Source organism: Ammospiza caudacuta, chromosome 17, assembly GCF_027887145.1.
Source record: "Ammospiza caudacuta isolate bAmmCau1 chromosome 17, bAmmCau1.pri, whole genome shotgun sequence".
NCBI lineage: Eukaryota > Metazoa > Chordata > Aves > Passeriformes > Passerellidae > Ammospiza > Ammospiza caudacuta.
This window is the reverse complement of record NC_080609.1, coordinates 15,477,193-15,491,564: the sequence shown is the minus strand read 5'-3', so window position 1 is coordinate 15,491,564 and position 14,372 is coordinate 15,477,193. Positions and strand designations below refer to the sequence as shown.

The window sequence follows — 14,372 nt, the reverse complement described above, 5'->3', positions numbered from 1 at the left end:
TGTCACCCCAGCTCCCCTGTCCTTTGTGGGGTTTTGTCACCCTCAGCTCCCCTGTCCTTTGTGGGGTTTTGTCACCCTCAGCTCCCCTGTCCTTTGTGGGGTTTTGTCACCCTCAGCTCCCCTGTCCTTTGTGGGGTTTTGTCCCCTCAGCTCCCCTGTCCTTTGTGGGGTTTTGTCACCCTCAGCTCCCCTGTCCTTTGTGGGGTTTTGTCACCCCCAGCTCTGTTGGCACTTTTGGGGTTTTGTCACCCCCAGCTCCCCAGTCCTTTGTGGGGTTTTGTCCCCCCAGCTCCCCAGTCCTTTGTGGGGTTTTGTCACCCCCAGCCCCCCGGCCCTTGCAGCTGGAATCATGGCCAGCAGGGCAGTAAATGTGCCCTGAAGGGCTGGGACAGGGGACAGCTCTGCCAGACCTGCAGATCAGCACCACGACCCAAATCCGACCTGCACCGGGAGCTAATTTTAGGATTACAAGCTTTGACAACAGCTCTTTAAAAATAACACATTCCTCCTTCTCCAGCCAGGTCAGGTGTCACCCACAGTGCCACCTGCATGTTTGTAGGCTTGATGTGCTTTTTTTGTATTTGTTCACTTATTAATTTTTAAAGAATATTTAATTTTTTTTTGTTAAAGAGGTTATTGATCAATCTAAATTGGCTGATTGGTTTTCTATGATAAGATAACACTAAAAGACTGCAGAATACTAAGACTATATTTAAGACTAAATACTTTGGAGAAATAGAAAAATGAAAGATGGACCCACAAGGGGTGGTTTTAGATTATTGGCTTTAAGGCATCTACAGCATGAGTGGCTAAAGCTGATAGAGCAAGGAACTCTTATATTGTCATTAAAATACAATATAATGTATTGTAATTAGGAAACAGTTAACTTCTGATTGTGATGGTGTGAATTACAACATCTGTATTGTCTCACCCTTTTCATGAGACTGAAAATGGAATAAAAGTTTTTAAAACACCTCTCAGTTACCCCATCTCTGGGTCAGGAAAAGGGCACTGTCTGACATGGGCACATCTCAGTTTATTCTGCATGCAGCAGGTGTGCAGTGAATATCAGAATATTGCAGAATTACACACCAGGGTGAGGTCAGGCCATTACACACTGAAGCAGAAATGCCAAATGCAAATTAATCCAACAGGGCAGTGAAAATCCCTCCCCAAACTCCCTAAAGGAATTTGTTCTCTGGGGATTACCTGCTTCAAGGAAAGCATTTCATCTGTTTTCTCACAAATTGAGTAGAAAAAAAAAAAAGAGAGACCACCCAATGTGTGTCTTGTCAACCTGAAATAAATTCAGCTTACCCAATATACCTGAATTGTATTTTCAACTCAATTAAGGGCAGAAGGAGCTTCTCTCCTTTCACATTTTCCTTTTGGAAGGAAAGAGGATACCCAATACTCTTGCCAGAGGATGTGCCTCAGAATCTATTACTAATTAGAAAAGTCCAGCCTTGTCACTTAGGCTGTTATGGGGCGACAGGCACCTGCTGAAATCAGCCTGAACTCAGGAAGAACTGCAAAAAATATAAATGTCAGCTTCCTTCTTTAATCCCCAGTGTTTTCCTACAGAACTGCAATATTTAAAATTCGTGTTCACCTAAATGTGTGCTCATGTCTCAGACTCCACATTTTGGGGATGTATTTTGGGAAGATACCTGCTACTTAAAATTACCTGATGATTTCATTAACGAAATTGATTTTGCACTTTTATTAACATGAAGCAAACATCACCAAGTGCAGTTTCTCCCATCCTCCTACACACACCAGACATGAAACCACATTAATACACTCACTAGGCCAGAGGCAAATGCTCACCATGACAAAGATTAGGGGGGAAAAACACTTCAACTCTCCATGTTACTACTGGCAGAAGCTGAAGGATTAATACTTTTATTTTATGATATAGATTTCTAAGGAAAAGGATTGTTCAAGAAGTACAAGATGCCAAGAAATACCTGTCCATACATCCAAACACTATTTTTTCCATTTTAATTAAGTGTGCTTCCTGCCAGCACAAACTACAAGCCTGCAAAGAAAACAGAGATTGATTTAATATCCTACTTACATTCATCAATGTCCATTCACGGCATAAAATTACAAGTGCCTTCCCTCACAGCCACCAGATTTTGCACAATCATCTTGAAAAGTCACCACAATGTCTTAATTCAGCTATCAGAGCAAACATCAGATTGCTTTAAACCTCAGAAATTCAGGTCCATGAGCTGTCTGCCCATGAGTTAAGGTGAAAATCCTTCCCTGGGAGGGTGGGGAGGCTCCCAGAGAAGCTGGGGCTGCTCCTGGATCCCTGGCAGTGCCCAAGGCCAGGCTGGATGGGGCCTGGAGCAGCCTGGGACAGGGGAAGGTGTCCCTGCCATGGCAGGGGTGGCACTGCATGGGCTTTAAGGTCCCTTCCAACCCAAACCATTGTGGGATTCTGGGAATAAATTGCTGTGAGACTGCAAAGTAGGAAACTCATCCCAAAACCCTCCCTGCAGGAAGGTTCTGGCCCAAGGCCAGGGTTCCAGAGCAGGATCTGCTGCTCAGAGGAGAGGTGAGGATGGGATTCCCCAGCTCCTGCCTCTCCACCCTGCCCCACAGCAGGAACAGCCCCAGTGCCTGACCCCACACACAACACGGGGCAGGCAGGGCTGGGGCTATCACACACCACACCACCCAACCCATTAATGCCAAGGGCACTCCAATTACTCCAAAGAACACCCCAAACAAGGGGAGCACCAGGCATTTCACCAGCAGCCTCCAGTTACAGCTCACAGGGCCAAGCTGCTCCTGGGGAGCTCAAACTGGAGGTGGAGTTGATGGTTCAGCTTTGGGACTTGGTGAATGTGCAAGGACAGCAGGCTGGGGTTCTGGGAAATCTCCTTTTCCTGCCTAGGGACAAAGCAATTCCACACTCCAGGAGGAAATTCGGTTTTTCACTCTCCAAATTACCAAACTTCACAAAATCTTACCCTGCCCTTTTCCCACCCCAGTTTTAGCTCTGTCCTGCAACACCAAATGTTCAGCTTTCCTCTGACTGCTCCATATCTCCCTCCTATCTTTTCATACTGCACACACCACAGTTTCCAAAATCCCTCCCAAACCAACCCCCCTCTCTCCCTCTTCCTCTCAGACCTGTCTAACATGTCCAGCACCTCCCCCTGGCAGGGGCAATTCCAGAGCAGAGGTCCCAGCTGTGCCACCAGCAGCCTGGATCTACACTGGATTCTGGCTCCCAGGAAACAGAACTCAAGAATAATGAATAATATAAAAATAATTCTCTTTGGTCAACTTCTGTGGTGCCCCAGTTCCTGATTCTGAGCTGTACTTTTAAGTTCAGCTTTGATGGAAGTGAATCACTTAAAGATTTTTTTTTTAAATATGAGCACATTTGACATAAGGATTTTGCCTCATTTTACTGGTTCAAACTTTCCAATTCCTTCATTCATGCCCAAAACAAGAGTCATCCTTGTTGTAATAAATAAAATATTTGTTATTATTGCATTATGATTTGGTTGATTTTTGTGGAATTAAGAACAAATAAACCGGTTTGAAAATGCCAGTGAATCCCACATTCTCCTATGCAGATATACAGAAATTTTCAGCTGTCAGCATAACAATTCCTCAAGTTTTCTGAATCCATCCTCCAGCAGTAAAACTCTACCTACTCTTTTATCTGTTCTGGATATTTAGACGGAAAATGATTTGAGTGGGAGGCAGCTTGTTCGTTTCAAAGAGGATGACAAAGACTTGTTACTCAAAAGCATCTGTGCCTGTTCCTTCATTAAAGGTCATTTTCTTCCAGTCAGCTCTGCTGAGAACATCTCCTACCCCTCAGCTCTGATACCCTGCAAGGAGCAGCTGGACCATGGCCTTGGGATTCCAGATATCTCCTAAGGAACCCACATGGAAAAGGCAATACCCACCTCTGTTTCCAAAGCAGTGATTGTGGCTTGGGATATGTTGAATAAAATGCAAGAAAACCCTGCTGTAGCTCTGCTCCTCCCTGTCCCTCCCAGAGCTGCCTGGTGATTCTTGTTTTGACCATTGTTTTCATGCAAGTCATTAAAAACATTCCCATTTAAAGCAGAACACAAAAGTGGCTTAAAAACTCACCCACTCCATTTTCTCTTTTTTTTTTTTTTTTCAAGAGCTTTCCACCTAGTCCAAATGCACAGAAGAAATTCTGGCCCATTAACATCCATCAGGGAGCAGTAATGAATTCATCAATATTGCTCCAATCTGTGGGCACTGTGCTGAATCATTTGGTAACTACATCTGCAGCAGGAAGGGCTCACCCAACCCTCCCCTCCCTGAAGAAGGAAAAATTAATTTATTGAGATCTCCCTCAGCTCTGGTGTCCCTCTGCATGGGGCTGCTGGTGCCTCTCCACACCAGGATTCCCAGAGCATCAAACCCTCCATGTCCTCCCTTGCAAGGAGCTTTCAGGGCTCTTTCTTTCTAGAAATGATACAAAGATTTTGTTTTTCCCTGCTTTTTAATGTACAGTGCAAATATGTTAAGCCTTAAATTGAGTATTTAATTTGCAAAGAAAAAAAAACCCAACAAAATCCCCTCCACACCACACTGAACTCTGATTTTATTTTTGTGTCAAGAAGTTTCCCCAACAGCAAAAGTTCTAAGCATAAGAAAAGCTAAAAAGCTCCCAAAATCAGCCAGTCTTAAAAGAAAATAATTAGCAAGTAACATGGAAGTTCAGCTGCCAAAAGAAAGCCCATACCTGTGGCTGGAGAACAACAGTATTAAGTTACTGCTCTCACAACAAAGGAAAAGGAATTTATTCTTGAAAAAAATAAATCAGCCTTAATGACATAAACAAAATTATCCTTAAATGTACATTGGGAAGGACCCTGCCTGCATTGCCCTGCCCAGGGATGCCAAGGCTGGTGGGCTCTGCACTTTTCCTTCTCTCCAAGTCCTTTCCTTGTGTTTACACTCTCAGCTCTAATGGTGTCTCTAATTAACCCCAGAATAATTAGGGTTTGTTAAGGTAGCCCTTCCAGAGCAAGCACAGCCAAGTGAGGTCTCAGCACTCTGCTGCCTTAACCCAGAACATACACTCACACATGTGGCTGCACATCCTCAACTCCCACGGCTTCATTCAATTAATACTATTAAATCTTTAATGCTTGCCTTCAAAGGCTCTTCTTTAATTTTTAATAGCTCTCATAGGTGAGCACCAATGTTTTAAGTCTTTCTGCTATATTTTAAATAAACTCCTCTTTTCTTGCCACTTTGATGTTTGCCTTTCTGACAAACCCCTGCTCTGTGAAGCTGCTGTGACTCTGTTTTGTGTGCAAGGATGACATTACAAGCTCCAAACGCTATGTTAATCACCGAGCTGGAATCTGGGATTTTTTTAATTCCTCTCACCTGCCCTCTGGGCTGGGAGTTGGCACCAGAACAGCTTTCATCCACACAATGAAAGCCAGGAGGAGAGGGCAGGCAGCTGGAGGGAGGGGGCTCTGATTTGCATCTGTTTAGCATGGAGGCGGCAGGCGGGGCTAAATTCTCTTGTACGCGGCTTTCCCATGCAGGGAGAGAATGCCAAAGTCACCGTATTGTATTTAAATAGTTAAAATAGAAGTTTTGACAAAAGACTGGTCAAGCTGGATGGAAGAAGAAGCCTTGCGGCATCTAAAGGCACATCCATTTCACACACTAATGGGCACTGAATGTGTTTTTAATTCTCCCCTTCTCTCACTCCAAATTACCTTGAGACCCCTCTTCACCTTGCTCCTCTGCCCCGTTTCTAAATTTTCAATTTGTGAGACAAGAGATAAAGCTCTGACAGAACATTTGAGGTCTTTCTGTAAAGCATAAACTACAACAAAAACAGAAAAAAAAAAAACCAAAACAAACCAGCACAGACTTTCCTCCTCCTTTAAAGTTTATTTTTCTTCTAAATAAAAAAAAAGAAAACCCTTCTTAAAATAAAACTAAAAATCAGCATTTTCAGGGCCAGGAAAAGGCACTATAGCATTATATACACTATCCAAGCTGACACAAAAAAGCAGAGATTAAAAGCCTGGCTGGAAGCCAAAGCATCCAGACACAATTTTGCACAAAGCATAGAGAACAAAAGTGTTCCTGCATCCAGGATGTTGGAGCGTGTTCCCTGCACTCACACCTGAAAGCAAACAGCACCAAAAACCAGGATCCCCCCAGACCAACAGGTCCCTCAACCCCAGAGTAAAGATGTGCCCACACTCTGCTTGATCCAGAGCATCCCCTGCAGAACAAACCCCCCCATAAAGCAAATTAAAAACAGAATAATAAAGACAAGCTACAAAACTCTCCTGCTGCTCCTCACTCCTCTCCATTTCAGCAGAGCACTCCCCAAAATTCCCAATCTCCAGCATAAAACACGTCCTGACTTTTAAAGCCATGTGTTATGATGAAATTAAATATCCACAGCCACTACTGGTTGGCAGACAGACACCAAAATGGCAATTGCAGCACTCAGTGTGTTTAAAGCAGCAGGCCAGGCAAAAGCAGATTATTACTAGGTAGTCAAACGTAAGAAAGAGCCAGACATTTCAGTCTGGCTCACAAAGGGGTCAGCGATTTGTAAATTTTAAACACAACACTTAAGCAGTTTTGCAGACTAAAAAATCCTTTGATGATTTACTTCAGTGCTTCTCTGCAATAAACCAGTTTAAAAGTGATTTTGCTGTACTGGAACTTTTATACTTCAGCTTCTATACAAGAATTCTGAAATCCAAGTCAAACCAATTATAAACATTCCTGTATTTTATTTCCTTATTAAAGCTTCCCAAGAGAACCAGTAAACATATAAACATAAATATATTTCACAGGAGTCACCCAAGTACCAATAAAATCTTCAGAAAGCAGCAGCTTTGCTGAAAAAGTATGAAATACCACAATCATAGCCTGGTGCAAGGACAGTCATGCTGTTCTTCTGAGCAGCAGATAGAAATTTCTGCCTTAAAACTATGCACAAATTGAAAATATTCTCCAAAATTACAGTACTAAATATTGATTTCTGATCTGTATTTGTATATTCCTAAGAAAAGCAGTCTGTGTCACCTATGCTGTTTATCTGAAAACATTCCAACAGAGGCATTATCTTGACTTTCTGAGAAACTCTTCTAAATTGGTAGACAAAGTTTAACTTCATGAACTCTGCTCAACAACAGCAGCAAAATATAGTAACACTTCTCATAGGTAATAAGCATTCCATCCTTCAAAAAAAAAAATCACTGCAAGCAGCAGAACACTGCAAGAAGCAATCAAACCCCTGCAATAAGGCAGGATGGGCTCAGAAGGCAAATATTTCATTAGATAATACAACAGAGGGGAGTCTGTGCTTTCCAGTGGTCATTAGAGAAAGAGTTTTCATCAAATAATTAAATACCTGGGCAGGGGCATTTTAAAGATGCATCAGATCTTCCCTGGATGTGAATATTGAGGGTAATCAGGTACCTCTAACCAGACATTACCAGTCACAACCCAGCAATGGCACAAAATGGGAGGATGTTTCTCTGATTAATTAAGTGAATAATTAAAAATATTCAAGTTGTGTTTTTCAGCTAGCAATTGCAGTGCACACTGTGCTTGACCATCCCCACCAGAGAACAGGCATGTTAGAACAGCTCTGCAGATAAGGATTAATTAATGATCTTCAATTCTGGCTGATTTCATAGGTTAGAGCAAACATCTCTGCCTTACTGCTGTTGTCACAAGCCTCATCCCTGTCCAAACAGAGCTGAAAGTCAGTAGGAAAGCAGCTTCAGCAGCAATTGGGTCAACAGATTTGGCTGAAGGAATCCTCATCACTAAAAAGAAAGAAATAAATAAAAATCAGAATGACAAAACCGAGGCGGTGCTTGGGGTCTGCTCATCCCCACGAGGAACCTCCTGGAACAGAATTCCCACCTAGAGGGAAAAATGTCTGAGGGATTCTTTGTGCTGCCATCCCAGGGGAGAAGTTACCTTTAAAAAGATTTTGTTTGGTCTCTCCCTGAGGAATATCAGAACTGCCTGTATCAGTTCTTTCAGTGGGGTTTGTCCCACAAAGGTTTTACTCGTGAACTGCACAGCTCTTACACCAGCGAGCAATTTACTCATGCAATTACTCCCAGTGGACCCAGAGGAACTGTGTGAGAAAGAAGGAGCTTTGCCAACCTAAAGGTTGCACAATCAGGGGGCAAAAAACTTCAACCAAACCAGGGAGGGGGGTAAATTGCAACTGACAAAAACTACAATCAAGAAATAGCTGGTGACAGATTGTTATTTAAGTACAAGGAAGTGATTTAAACAGGAGCAGTTGTAATAAGATTATACGATTCTCTATTAAGATTCTTAAAATGTCTTTGTTCTAGCAAAGCTCTGAGAAGACCATTGCCCTTGCAAAGGTTCAGAAACTACTAAATTGATGTTAAGTCTAGAAATTAATACGATTTGGCAGAATAAAGATAAAAATGTAAGAGAACATCCCAGCCATCATTAGTATTTTTCCCTAGCAGGGGTACCAGGTCTGTTGTAGCATTTCTTGGTGGCAAAACTCAAACCCATCCAACAGAAGTAGGGAGCTGGCTCTGCCTGGGTTTCTGCTTTTAAATAATGAAAACTCCCAGGTGGATTGTAGAAGCCATCACGTTATGTAAGTGACATCTCCAGAAGGGCAGGGGAGTCTCTATGAGGTTATACAGGAGAGAGATTGAATCAGTGTCTGGCTGCTGGATTTTAGCCATGACCCCCAGACTCCACCATGAATTTTAGTAAATTGTTCTAAAACTCCAGTCCCCAAAATTGGCCATAACTCCTGCAATACTGAAAAGCAAACAAGGCAAGGGAGTCCTCAGATTTCTGTCTGCTAGGGTGAACATAAAACATCTCTAACTAAGGTGTCTGGCATGGCTTTAAACTCATAAGCGGCTTTGAACTTTCAAAACAATAATTTATTACTTAATTTGTATGAGTATTGTTCACTGAGTGCTGCATTCTGAGAAACAAAAAAGCCTCAAAGAGCCAGGAGAAACAGCACAGAGGCCTTCTCCTGCCTGGGCCACCCTCCAAACTCTCCTGGACCTCATGACCATTTAGGATTTATTGTATGGTGACATGAGAGGCTCAGGCACTGCAAACAACGTGGTAAAACAGCTCTGGGAGGAGAGGCAGGAGCAGGGGGGAAGGAAAAGAAAGAACAGGGTGGAAGGAAAGGAAGGAGCAGGGTGGAAGGAAAGGAAGGAACATGGTGGAAGGAAAGGAAGGAACAGGACAAGGTAGAAAGAAAAACAGGAGAAGGAGCAGAGTGGAAGGAAAAGAAGGAACAGGAGCAGGGTGGAAGGAAAAGCAGAAGGGGCAGGGTTGAAGAAAAGGAAGGAACAAGAACAGGGTAGAAAGAAAGGAAGGAGAAAGATTAGGGTGGAAGGAAAAGAAGGAGCAGGAGCAGGGTGGAAGGAAAGGAAATAACAGGAACAAGGTGGAAGGAAAGGCAGGAGCAGGGTAGAAGGAAAGGAAGGAACAAGAACAGGGTGGAAGGAAACTGCAGAGGTCTCACACACAAATTTCAGCTAATTACTCCAGACAGCTCAGGGAGCTCTACTTCTGATGGTGGAAGGAAAACTGTGCCTTGAAAACAATTTGTATGGATCACAACAACAAAACAAGAGTGTGTTTGAGACTCCTTCAAACCTCCCCAGCCACCTCCAGCACAGCACACAGATAAGGGAGCCTGCAAGGTGGAGCTGCAGCCAGGCCTGGGCTGGGACTGGTTTCACCCAGAGGCAGCTGCACTCCCACTGCCAGCGGGGACCTGTCCGAGCCTGAGCTCCTACCCCACCTGCACAGGGCTGCTTTTGGCAAGCCAAGGCACAGGAGGCGTGAACAGCCCAGGCCTGACCTTGAACACAAGCTCGAGGCACCGGTTAGAGGCATTTATGTTAACAGCCCTGGGTGACAGGAAACAGAGAGACACACTATTAACAATTAATGTAACACGGGGTATTGGCTCTGAGATCAATTCAAGTTCAATTTTTGTAACCATACCAGAAAAATGAGCTGAAAATTATCTATACAGAGGAAAAGCATCTTGCTAGCATAACTCAAAGTTATATTTCCATATAGAAAGGAACAATAGTGAATTACAAACTGAATTCTGCAGACATCCTCAGTGCCAGTGCAATGAACAAACACAAAGTACTTCTATACTGATTTTCTAATCAGTATCATCATTCATACAAGCTTCACTATTAGATATATACACAGAACCCAATCTTGGTGACTTAAGCAACCCTCCTTAAACTCTGCCTACAACCACTGGTAACCTACAGAAAACACCACAGAACCTTCTGACCCAACAACTTCACCTTTATCAATGGACTGGGGCAGCATCATAAAATGAAGCAAACCCCAAATTTGGAAACCAGAGACAAAACTGTTATTTGTGAAATGATAAATAAAGAATACCAGTTTTCCTGTAGCTTTCTACCTGCTGCACCTCTCACTGAGAGGCTCAGCCCCACAGCCACTGAGTTCTAGATCCATCCTGAAGCCCAGAATCTCTGAACTCACTCACATTCAACCATTCTGAACTCTCTCCCCACACAGAACAGGAAAGCAGTCCTGTACCAACCAGCTGAAGTGATTAACTCAGGCTTTTCAGGGTCTGTACCAAACCTGCAGCACACCAACGCTAGCAGACCCACAATCAGCCCCGGCAGGTTTGATTCCAGAGCACAGCAATCCATGTTGTTCTCCTCCATGGAGTCTCCTGCCTCCTTAATGAGCAGCCAGGCTACTGAAACACACAAAAACCTGCTGTTCTTTGAAGCACTTAAGCCAGCAGGATGCTGGTACGTTTCGATATTTCCCCTGCACAGATCAGAGCGAGGCAAAGTGGGAAAAGAACATTACAGGCGTTCCTACAAAGCAGGCACATTTCATTTTCTATTAGCAACATCCCAAGGGACACTTTAGCACTCTGCAAATATGGCCCTGCAAGACTGGGAAGTTGCTTCCTGAGTACCAGTCATTAAAGAAAGGTATTAGAGTAACTTATATTCCTCTACACCAAGCAAAAGCCAGAGTCATTTCCCCATCCCACGTAGGAGACCTAAGAAAAGCAAGATCAGGAACATCATAACTACTCTTTAATGTATTTCCCCTAAACTGATTATCATTTAATGATTGTTCTCTCTCTTTCTCTAAAGGAAAAGAAAAAAAAAAAACAACAACCACAGAAACAAAACCCCGATTTCTGTATCAAGAGAGACTATCAGCATTTTTATGAAGTAACAAATTAGGCCTTTGGCATTTCCCAGCAGTGATCCAAGATTTGAGGCTTCTTAAAAGCTCCAAGTTTTAAAGCAATCAAATGGCTGACAGCTGGAACAAAACTAGCATGATTAACCAGTTATGTAAATAATGATGTGGTCAGTGCAAGCTCAATTCATTTCTGCTGCCTGCATTACACTGGACATCAGATGTTTGTGAACCCTTCATTAAATGTGACTGTAGAATAATGCAAGTGAAAACCAACATGAACATCACCAGCCAGGCTATGTGACAGTCAGGGCTCTCTCCTCTGGTCCTTCCACACCCATCAGGTAACTCATAAACAGCATTTTTATAACCCAAATATTACCCACCACTGCTTAGCTTCTACCTAGGGAACAAGTCTGCTTTTTCTCAGAAGTCCATGGAGAGACAATATTTATTTACAAGGGCTTGGAGTGACAGGCCAAGGGGGAACAGCTTCCCACTGCCAGAGAGCAGCACTGGATGGGATATTGGGCAGGAATTCCTCCCTGGGAAGGTGGGGAGGGCCTGGCACAGGTCCCCAGAGAAGCTGTGGCCACCCCTGGATCCCTGGAGGTGCCCAAAGCCAGGCTGAACCATTTTTTGGGAAAACCTGGGATAGTGGAAGGTGTCCCTGCCATAGCAGGGTGGGACTGGATGAGCTTTGAGGTCCAACCCAACCCAACCCATTCTGGGATTCAAAGATCCTGGGAGCGCTGCCCTGCATTTCTCAAAGGCTGATAACAATTTCCATTCCTCAGCAGATGTAAAAGTCAAGCTGCTGTGTCAGAGAGCTGTTGTGACACAGGTGAAATGTTGCAGAGTAACTTCATGGAATAGAGGAAGTTACCATCAGCACCCCCAAGTCAAACTTCCTCAAATGGAGCCCACAGTCAATTTGGCCTTATCAGAACCCGCCTTCAGGAATGCACACTCATGGGTCATTTCTGCTTGATAATTTTTGATAACATGGTTAAATATTTAATATGGGGAAGTTTATCTCTAAAATTCTGTCGAGCTAGTTTACCATTACTTGGAGTCCATAAAGGAAAATTTATCAAAAGTTTTGATTCCTCCCAATAAAACTCTACACTTGAGTTTGTTCAAAAATAACACGTCTGAGAATCAGCCAAGACAAACATATTTAGAAGTAACTCCTAAACAGGCTGCATTTTGCTAAAGATACCATTACAATATATTTCTGATTTTAAAAAATCATTCATCCCACATTTCACACCCCAACAATACAATTTCCTATGACCTTGTGTCTCACAAAACACAGCAACACACTGGAATTATGCAAGAGTTCTGTGTTACCATAAAACAAGCATTTCAGTGGAGAGAATAATAAAACTTAATCTCGTGGCCTGATTTGCATTCTGAACTCCTCAAGTCAGACTCTACAGCCCATAACATCTGCAACAGCTTCACAATCCTAACAAGTCTTTTAGGCCTCCTGTTGAAAATGGATGAGCATGTAGATAATTCAGATTATTTTCTTAATAGGTGAGAACAAGAAATATGTCCAACTGCTGTGAATTTAAAATCTCACTTGGCTTTTCAGATCAGTATACCGTACTTGAGAAGGGGGAGGGGGAAGCATTACACACCCATAAAACTGAGACCAAACGCTACCAGTTTTAAAGCCTTAGAGCTTTGAATCTTAACATGAATATTTTAACATTTACATTAAAGCCTTACGGCTTTAAAATAGGGGACTTCCATTGCGGGCAGCCTGTGATAATTACTGTTTCAATACATTTCACAGCAATAATGTAATACAGCTCGCTCACTACCCAACCCTAATCTCTAGCATCACAGGTACTGCAGGTAAAAAATTTAAAATATATATAAATATAAGTATGTATCGGTGTAAATATATATAGGGACAAAGAGAGAATATTACAGAATCACAGAATTATTAGGGTTGAAAGGGACCTCTAGAGATCATCTAGTCCAAGCCCCCTATATAAAACAGACCCTTAAAAATCATTAAAAGCATTAACACACATCTCCCAAACAACGATATCACTGAAAATACAATAAAATACTCCCGGCCCCGCCACGATGGAGGTGAACAACGCCGGGCGGGGGTCAGACCGGGCGGATCGGAGCCCCCCCGCCCCAGCGCCGCTGCCGCCGGGAGCCCCCCGAGCCCGCAGGCCCCGCCATCCCCCGCAGCCCCGGGAGGCCCATCGGGAGCCAGGCCCGAAGCCGGGGCCGCGGGGGCCCGGCCCGTCCCCGCCGCCGCCCGCCCAGCCACCCACCGGCGACAACAAAGGCGACCGCGGCCCCGCGCCCTCCCCGCGGGGACCCCCGGGGGCCCTTCCCGCGCCCACCCCGCGCCCCGCCGAGGGGAAAGGCGGCGCTGCGGGGGCCGCCCGCCCGTTCCCCCCGTCCCGTCCCGCGGCAGCCGCGCTGACCTGCGGGCGCGGGGCGGGCGCGGTGTCCCGGTGTCCCGGTGCCCGGCGGCCGCGGGCTGCGCTTGACACCCACACGCACCATCCAACATGGCGGCGGCGGCCGCGGGGAGGCGGCGGAGGAGGCGGAACCGGCGGCCGCGCGCGGCCCCGAGGCGCGGCCGCGCTGAGGGCGGGGGGGACGCGGCGCTGCCCGTCCCCTCCTTCCCTCCCTTTTCCCCTCCTTCCCTCCCTCTTCCCCTCCTTCCCTCCCTCTTCCCTTCCTTCCTCCCTCCCTCCTGGCGCGGCTCCTCGCAGCCGGACCCGGCGCCAGCGCGGAGCGAGGCAGGACCGGCCCCCGGGCACGGGCGACGTTGGACGGGAGAGCGCCTGGGGAAACTCCTCAGGAGTCCCCCAAAAAACCTGTGTGAAATAATACAAAACAACTCTATCATTACAAAATAACTACATTTATGGGTCAGGGAACGCTTTAGGGAGGGTGCGGGGCTGGGTTTGATGGAAGGAGGGCGCTTGTGGATCCCCCTGTATGCTCACAGAGCCCAGGAGGAACTGAGTTCAGGGCTAGAGATCCCCCAAAATCCAGGGACGAAAAATACAAATTAATTATTATCAGTACAAAATAATCACATTTATGGATCAGGGTACACTTTAAAG

The 14,372-nt window shown here is 44.9% G+C and overlaps 1 protein-coding gene across 2 annotated transcripts in view; it reads right to left on the bottom strand.

Moving 5' to 3' along the window:
* Positions 1–13,822, bottom strand: part of EPN2 (epsin 2) — a 42,981-nt gene extending 29,159 nt beyond the window's left edge. For both annotated transcript variants that reach the window (XM_058815968.1, XM_058815969.1), the window contains exon 1: positions 13,722–13,822. The gene's annotated coding sequence lies outside the window, so the exon portion shown is untranslated. The remainder of the gene's footprint in view (positions 1–13,721) is intronic.
* Positions 13,823–14,372: the final 550 nt, after the last annotated feature.